Here is a 9,453-nt window from a genome sequence, read left to right as displayed (position 1 = left end):
CTCCACCTAACTCTCCAGCCTGTCTATGTCTTGCTGAATGGTGGCACAGCCTTCTGGTGTGTCAGTCACTCCTATCAGATTTGTATCACTAGCAAGCTTGCTAAGGTGCATTCTACTCCTTCATCACTGATGAAGACTTTGAACAAGTGTGAACCTTGGGAATGCTGCTAGCTGCAGGCCTCCAACTAGACTATATGCCACCATGGTGTCAAGGACAACCCTCTGAGCTCTGCCAGTCAGCCAGTTCTCAATCCACCTATTTGTCCACTCATCTATCCCTCACTTCCCAAGCTTACCCACAAGTTTGTGGTAGAAGACAGTGCCAAAAGCTTTGCAGAAGTCAAGGTACATAACATTCATTGATTTCCTCTCATTTAAGCATCCAGACATGACTTAATAGAAGGCTGCCAGATTCGTCAAGTATGATTTCCCCTTGGTGAATTCATATTGACTGCTACTGATAATCTTCTTTTCTTCCACTTGCATGGAGTTAACATCCAGAATTAGCTGCTGCATCAACTATCAAGGAACAGAGGTGAAGCTGAATGGCCTGTAATTTCCCATGTTTTCTTCCTTGCCATTTGTGAAGACTGGAGTGACACTGGTTTTCTTCCCCCTTTAGGCACCTCTCCCATTCTCTGGTACCTTTCAAAGATGATAGAAGGTGGTTCATCAATCACTTTTGCCGGGTGAATTTGTGTGCATCAAGTTTGCATAGAGGATCTCTGGCCAGATTTTCCTTGACCAAGGAGAAATCTTTTTCCCGGACTCCTTCTCTTGTCTGCAGAGTCCAGGATTCCCAAGGGGCAGTCTAAGCAATAGTGACCGAAGTAAAGAAGGTAACTCTGCCTTGTCAGTGTCTTCTGTTAACAGGGCATCCACCTCATTCAACAGCAGGCCCACAAATTTCCCTAGTCTTCCTTTTGCTGTTGACACACTTACAGAAGCCCTTGTTTTAGTCCTTGATCTTTCTCACCAGAATTAATTCCAAGTGGGCCTTAGTCTTCCTTTTATTTTATTATTTGGAGGCTTTATACACTTGGAACAAGCACAAGGCAGTAACACCGGGTGACTATAAGGGGAAGTGGCTGCATGCTTGCTTGGTTCTTAGACGTTTGTTTTGTTTCTTTACTAAGGATTCCCTAAGGATACTCTCTGTGACCACTGCTGGCAGTAAAATACTGGGACAGAGAGATCCTCAATCTGATGCAGTGCAACCACTGTCACACTCTAACAATGAATTAGAAGTCACTATTCTTCTTTTTGTTGTTGACTTTTTGTGTTTTGTTTTCTTTTTTTAGCTGTCTTGTTAAAGACAGAAAAACTGTGTAATAAATGAAACATCCATATACAATTCTGTGACTCTGTTTCCATACTACTTTTGAGCAATTTGATAGCTTTGGGAAAATGTCCATTCATTAAGACTTCACCCTGTTCTTGAGGTGTCTTACCATAACTATTAAATGCAAATGGCTTCTTTGGGTTATTAGCAACTTCTTTCTCTGTGTTAGGTGCATAGCTCCTTTCCAGCCATTTGTCCGTGTGGGCTTGGAGTAATACATACAATGTATGAGCAGCTGAATGTAACCTGCATAATAAATAATAAAATAAAAATAAAAATCAATCTTAAAAATCTATAGAGAGACAACTCAACAAAATTAATCTTTTGCACAAGCCAAGTTTCATCAGGACTTAATTAGAAAACTTTTACCACCATACTTAGCTAAAAGTAGAACACTGGTTTTCAGGAGATGGAATTAGAGAGTGTTCTCTTCTATCTTCTATCATGGTTCATACCAGGAGAGGTCTGAACTTGTGAGTAAAAGACTCAGGGAAACAAATCACATCGGTTAAAGGAACAATTTAGTGCTTAGATACCCTAATTCACTGATACAGAAGAAACTCAAATTTAGAGAAGATAAGAAAGAGATAATTTACACCATCTTCTGTGATGCATAAGCCTTTGGGATATATCCTTCTATTCACTCTGAGTTTCAAGCACAAGGCAAATATTTTGCTTTTTCTTTCTACTGCAGAGAACATATTTTTCTAAGTATTGTCCCTACTTCAGCTGCCTTAGCATTCTCTTCCTGACATTTTCTGCATAGTAACCACTGACTTACGATCATCTCCGATTGGGTTCTCTGTCGAAACTGGTGCCAGGTCAACCACAGTTTCCAGTTTCTCCATTCTGCTTCCCCAAGTTCTCTGCTCTCTGAATTTCTTATACAACTTGTCTTGTGCAGCCATAAATACGCAGTAAAATTCAATGAGTTGAACTCACAATTGTCAAAAGTATGCTTGGATTTCTTTTTTTCTATTCCCATCCTTCTTCTTTTTCCAAGGGCATAGGCACAGAGACATTTGCCTTTGGTTTCCAGGTGAATTCAGGTGTGAGTTGGAAATTTGACAGTGCATCTGGAAGACAGAATACGTCTAGTTTAGACAGGTAAAGAACTTCAGCTCAAAGTGTTTGATGCTCAGATGTGCTTTTCACAGCCACAAGCTTTTAAATTCTGCAGAAATTACAACTTCAGTACATAATTTTTCCTTATGACCTTGCTGAAAATGAGGACTAAGAAATGAAGAGGTTTAAATACATTTGACTAGTCCTCACCAATATTTGTAAGACTGGAGGTTTTTTTCCTGTAACCACGCTTAGAGTCACGAGAGAGGCAAAGAGGAATGCAAATATTTGATTAATATTTGAAATATTCAAAATCTGCTTTTTCTAAAGGGGGAAAATGAGGAACTATAGAAGCTGTGACTTTGGTGTCCACGTGACATGCTTAAAGAATTTGCAGTAACTACACACTATAATTTTACTTACATATAAATCGTTTCAGTTGTGGGATGCCTGTGAAAATGCAGGAAATACCATCACTAGAACTCAATTACCTGAAATCACGTTCTCAATGGAGTTAGAAAATCTTGAACAAATATTTCTTTTTCTGCTTTTCCTTTGGTTTAAAGTTTTCCTCTGGCAACGTGAAAAACAGGTTCTTTTATTTCTCATTTGTTAGCACTTGGATGTCTATAAAGACTTCTAACAATAAGAATGCAGTGGGCTGAATGCCATAAAACCTGGAGAAACGTTTTTAAGGACTAACTAATGTCGCATATTAAGTTGCAAAACTGAGGGAAAGTGAAGAAAGGGACACTATTTTGTACTCACTATACAGGGATTAGGGTATCCAAAATAAATCAAGAGCCCAAAGAACAGGAAGATAAGGTCATAGCTGCACTGAATGAAGTGGATGGAATCCAACAAAAATCTGTTTAAATTTATCTGTTCTTCTATTGGGACAGAATGTACTTCTAGACAGAATAAACATTAAAACATAGAAAGTGCAACACAATGTGAATTTATTTTATAGAAGGGATTTGATTTTTACAAGATTAATTGATACACATTTAAAAAAATCTTATTTCTGATTCTCATAGGATTCTGCAGTTATCTCATTTACAACAGAATGTTTTACACAAATATCTTTATTGACTCTAAAATGCAGAAAAATAAATATTTCATGTTTCACATTTGTCTTTCAAATGTGAGATAAGACCAAAATAAAATAAAAAAGTGATCACTGAAAATCTCACAGAGGGTGATTCAACATAACCTACCATGATCTCATGATTAGGAAAATGTTCCAAACACTGGAGTACCATGGTAAAGGTAAAACAGTAGGTCTCCAGTTCCTCTTCTACGTTTGTAAGAGAAAACAGTGATCTGTGTGCCAGTACTCAAATGCATGACTTTGCTTTTTGATGCTCAGAGATGAGAGTAATATCTGGAAGCAACATCTGGATCATATAGCTCCAGGCATTTCAGCAGTTAGTCCGGCCCTTTCTTCTCTTGCTTTCATATGTTCAACACTCACCTCATTGCATTCCTCAGTATTTTTCCCTCCATAATGCTAGTTTTGATCCAGACTTCCTTTCTGATCCAGATCACTGATGTGTCAATACAGCCCCACTGTTAGAGCAAGGAAGGGGTAGGCACAGTCCAGCAGGGACCATGGGAAGTACACAGCTGCTAGATGCACTCAACCAGTACACTACATCCTTAAGCTACAGTTTCTTGATTTCTCTGAGCCATTGCTCAAGTGCTGCCAGAAATCTCAGTTGCCAGTATGAACTTCGTCCAAGCTAAACATTTGGAGAGTTTGAAGGAGTGATCTGGCTTAGAATTGACTTTGTGGCATCAACAAGAAAATTACAAGTTTTCAGCTCAGTCACTTTCCTGACTTGGAAGTGGTGCCTCAGGCAAATGTGTAAGTGCCAGAAGTAATGTGTGTCCATGGACACCCAGTTCTTAACTGCAGTTTCACAAAGGTGACTGCTTGCAGCTTCCAGGCAAGCAAGGAAAGCGCTCCAGATCGTTTTTCCTCTCATTTGATATCATCTGAATCAGATATTGTCTCCACCTCACACTGTTTGCTACTCAATAGGTAACTCTTTCCTACTCACTACAAAGGGAACTTTCCTGCACCCTAGATTTTAATTTTTAGGCAGTGAAGCGATAAGCATCTCAATCTCAAAATCATTTTGTTTTTGGCTGTTGCCCAATGACTGAAAGAAGAAGACAAATCATGAAAGATTATAGAATGTATTCCAAAGCTTTGTTAACTCGTTATAGTGAAGGGAATGGAATACCACTGTGTTACTACTTCTCTCTGTATAGAATTTTAGGTAATTTGTGCCAAGCCAGTTCAGGCTTAATTATAATTTAAAGATATTTTCAGAGAATAATTCTTGAGGAAAGCTTATAGGTTTGCAGCAGTGCTAATATCTTGTGGCAATATATAAATACCAGGTAATATTTACGTATATTTATACAAAATGCAGAATATACTATATGCTTTTGGAATAAATGAATTCTCTGCATTTTATAAATAAACACTGAGTTGAGCCTCCTATTTACAGAGATATGAATATAAAATTTACCATCTTAATGACAATGCTTTAATTTTTTTTGGCAAATTTTATACAACTAACTCATTTACACATGCATATCATTGAAATTAGATATGTTGAAAACTTAGATACAAAAAGCTGAGTTTTCCATCTCATATAAATACTTGGACTTCCCCCCTGGGAAGAGCTCTTCCTGATGTACAGATAAAAGTTTGCTGCTGTATTTGGAACTGATAGTCACTGATGTGAAATGATATAAGTTTAACAACCATTCAGAGGCAGAAGTTGCAGAGTAACAATTCTCAATTTGCCTCACTCACTCTGTGGGAATAAATTCTGCCAAACAAATACCTTACTACTTCCTATAACTCCTTTACCCTCTGATGTACTTTCTTCCAATAGTTAAAGCATTACATTAAAGCTTGTACTGCTGTTTTACCTCACTCACCCTCAGTAAGATTGGAGACAACACCAGTCTGAGTGGTGCATTTGATATAATAGAAAGAAGGGAAGACATCCAGAGGGACTTAGATAGGTTTAAAAGAGATTCCCAGTAACATAATGAAATTGAATGAGGCCAAGTGCAAGATCTGAGGGAACCCCAGACTGGGAGAGGAATTCATTGAGAGCAACCCAGTGCAGAAGGACTTGGGATTCTGAGGAACAAAAAGCTGGACATGAGCCGGCAGTGTGCTAGAAGGCTAACAGTGTGCTTGGCAGCATCAACAGAAGAGTGGGAAGCAGGGAGAGAGAGGGGATTGTGGTGAATGACACAACGTCTAGGTGGAGGCTGGTGATAAGCAGTGTCCTCAGGGGTCTGTCTTGAGACCGGCGCTCTTCAGTATCTTCATCAGTGACATCAATGATGGGCTCAAGTGCATCCTCTACAAGTTTGCCAATGACATCAAGCTGAGTGGTTTACTTGATGTCAGAAAGAAGAGATGCTATCCAGAGAGACCTTGACAAACGTGAAAGGTGGGCCCATGTGAACCTAATGAGATTCAGCATAGAAAAGTGCAAGGTTTTGGACTTGTGTCATAGAAATCCCAGATATGTATTCAGACTGGGAGAAGAAATTCTTGAGAGCTGCCCTGCAAAGAAGGACGTAGAGGTCCCGGTGGATGTAAAACTGAACATGAGCCTGCAGTGTGCTCTTGTAGTTCTGAAGGCCAATGCTATACCACGCTCAGTCAGAAAAGGGGGGTCAGCATGGACAAGAAGGTTTCTCTTGTTTCTCTCTACTTTGCCCTCATGAGGTCCTATCTGGAGTACTGTATCCAGGTGTGGTGCCCCAATACAGGAGGGATATGGAGTTGTTGAAGTGGGTCCAGAGGAGGACCACGAAGAGGCTGAAGCACTTCCCCTATGAAGGCAGGCTGAGGGAGCTGGGCTTGTTCAGCCTGGAGAAGAGAAGGCTATGAGGAGACCTCGTTGCAGCCTTCCCATATTTAAAAGGGGATTATAAACAAGAGGATGTATGGGGCTGCTGAATCATGGCCTGAAGCTCTGATTGATCACCTAGGTGAGCAATGAGTCAGCCACGGGAGCACAGGTGAAGGCAAATCACCTGTGCTGCAGGAAAGGGTGGAGCCTGGCTCCACCTCTCCTAGACCCATTTAAGAGCTGACTGCCAGTGGGGAAGGATCTCTCTCTGGAGATCTGCTCCATCAGGAGTTCATCTCACGAGCCCAGGATAGGGTGAGTGACTTTCTCTCATTACTCCAATATAAAATATATTAGCCAAGCACCTGGAGATACACACCCACACCCACCCACCCACACCCCTCCCCCCCCCCATCTGTATATCCATTGACTATACACCATCTGTATATCCATTGACTATACAATTGGCGAGCCAGGCAGGCCAAATCCACTTTACATCATGTCTTTCTTATGGAATTTCTACAAATGGGTCAAGGAGGAGAACACCATTCCCCTAGATAAAATGATCCCTGGGCAGATCCCAGGGTTTCTGGGATCTCCTTATTATCAACTGGCAACTATAATTGAGGAATGGGGTCCCCTGCGTTCTTTAGGAAATATTTCCCTGGTACGTTTAACAGAATACTTTCAGGGACTGGACAAAGATGTCTTAACTACGAAAGAAAGGCAATTAGCTGCATCCACAGTGGCATAGCCACTGTTGAATGCTTTAAATCAAGCAGAGACAAGATAAGATAACTTAGAAAATGAAAATCAGCTACTAAAAGCTTGTATTGATAAACTGGGGCAAGAACTTAATGTATTGATGGGGAAAAAAACAATTTTACAGTTTCTAGGTCAGGTCCGTAGTATTTCAATAAATGATAGTCATACCTCTGAAGTAGCGGACCTGGTTCAAGAGGAAAGCAGGAGTTCCAAGTCGGATCTAGAGGTTCTACTTATGGCGGATCCCCTGGAACTCCGTCCTATTATAACTCAAAAAACAAAAAAGGTACAAGATAGACCAGCAGGGGTGCCCCCCGACCAATGGCCCCCTGCTGAAACGCATTTGCATGTGACAGCCAGGCCATACACTCCAACTGAATTAATGGACATGGTGCAGCGATTTTGGCAGAGGCCGAGAGAGAGTATACCTGCATGGCTGCTCAGGTTATGGGATTCAGGAGCAGAAAGTGTTATGGTTAATGGGCCAGAAATGGCAAAGCTGGCCACCGTAACATTACACCCTGCTGTCAGGCAGAGACTATACTCTGCCATCCAGTATACCAATGAGAACCACTCAATAATAGATTGGTTAATGGCAGCATGCTGGATGGTCTGACCAAATAAAACAGATACTCCCTTAAACATAAGACTATGGTCCTCCATGGAGGACCTTCAAAATTACATTCGCGAGTTAGGCATGAGAGAAGCAATATATGAAGACTCGTATGACAGCCTGGATATGATCAAGTTCTCAGCGGGCATGCGAGATTTAATTTTACAACAGGCCCTTTCCCACCTATATGGGACCTTGGTTTCGATATTAAACCTTCTGGTGACCTCGGAAGCTGTAGTTCAGCAGGCTGCTCAGATAGTAGCTGATCTGGGGGAGACAGAATGCCTGCGGACTAGGCGCAACATTTGGATGTTAGAAGAAGCTGAGATCCTGCCGGTGACTAAAACCAAGATGCCGGCTATTCGAGCTCCTTGATCGGGACCCATAAGGGTTTCCCAAAAACAAATGTTTAATGACCTAATTTGAGCTGGGGTCCAATTTGCTAAGATTGACCGCCAGCCCAACCATGTCCTTCTCCAGCTTTGGAGACAGCTAAAGGACAATCAAAAATTTCAAAACTACCCTAAGAAACCAAGGATAGGAATTATAGAGAGGATACCAACAACAACATGGAACCTAGAAGACTTCATTGTTCCTAATAGGAAAAAAAAAGCCGCCTCAAGTGTCTTGGCCATGATGCCTGAGCCATCGGAAGCAAAAGAATTGGTCCTCGCACAGTTCATGGTGTGATGGGGGATGTTAGTCCCTGTAGGGCCTCCAGACGGGACTGGAGGCCCTATGTAGAATTAACGATTTATTGGTCCCGAAAAAATATTCAGAGAGTTATGGCATTCGTGGACACTGGAGCAGAAACATCAATCATTTACAGAGATCCAAACAAATTTCATGGAAACAGAGTGATGATTGGTGGTTTTGGGGGACAAACTATTCCTGTCACCCAAACATGGTTAAAATTGGGGGTTGGGCGTCTCCCATCCCAGGACTATAAGGTATCTATTGCACCAGTCCAGGAATACACCTTGGGCATAGATATTCTATGCGGTCTGGCTCTCCAGACAACCGTGGGAGAGTTCAGACTCCGACAGAGATGTATTACTATCCGGGCGGTGCAGGTAATATTAAGAGGCCATGCGAAACACGGGCCAATTTGCCTGCTGAAACCGCGCCGGATTACTAATGTGAGACAGTACAGACTCCCAGGTGGGCAGGACGAAATATCAAAAACGGTGCAGGAATTAGAAAAAGTGGGCATTATAAGACCTGCCCACAGCCCATGTAATTCCCCCATATGGCGAGTGCGAAAGTCAGATGGCACATGGAGAATGACAGTAGATTACAGGGAATTAAATAAGGTCACGTCACCTATTCATGCAGCTGTACCCAATATTGCTTCCCTAATGGACACATTGAGTAGGGAGATAAAAACCTATCATTGTGTCCTAGATTTAGCAAATGCGTTCTTCAGTATCCCAATTACTGAAGAATCGCAAGATCAATTTGCATTCACATGGGGAGGCAGGCAGTGGACATTTCAGGTCCTGCCACAGGGGTACATGCATTCACCAACGTATTGTTATAATCTAGTGGCGCGTGACCTGGCCGATTGGAAAAAAACGGATAATGTTAACTTGTATCACTATATTGATGATCTCCTGCTGACATCCGACTCACTGGAGGCAGTAGGAGGCGGCAGATTCATTAACCGCTTATTTACAACAGAAGGGATGGGCTATAAATCCCCAAAAGGTGCAAGGTCCGGGCCTGTCTGTAAAATTCCTGGGGGTGGTTTGGTCAGGAAAGACCAAAGTACTACC

At 41.6% G+C, this 9,453-nt stretch overlaps 1 pseudogene; it reads left to right on the top strand.

Annotated features, from left to right (window-relative positions):
• The first annotated feature begins 6,799 nt into the window (after positions 1-6,799).
• Positions 6,800-7,686, top strand: LOC146542135 (uncharacterized; annotated as a pseudogene).
• The last annotated feature ends 1,767 nt before the right edge of the window (positions 7,687-9,453 follow it).

Source organism: Meleagris gallopavo, chromosome Z, assembly GCF_905368555.1.
Source record: "Meleagris gallopavo chromosome Z, MGAL_WU_HG_1.1, whole genome shotgun sequence".
Lineage (NCBI taxonomy): Eukaryota > Metazoa > Chordata > Aves > Galliformes > Phasianidae > Meleagris > Meleagris gallopavo.
This window is presented reverse-complemented; position numbering and strand designations above follow the sequence as displayed.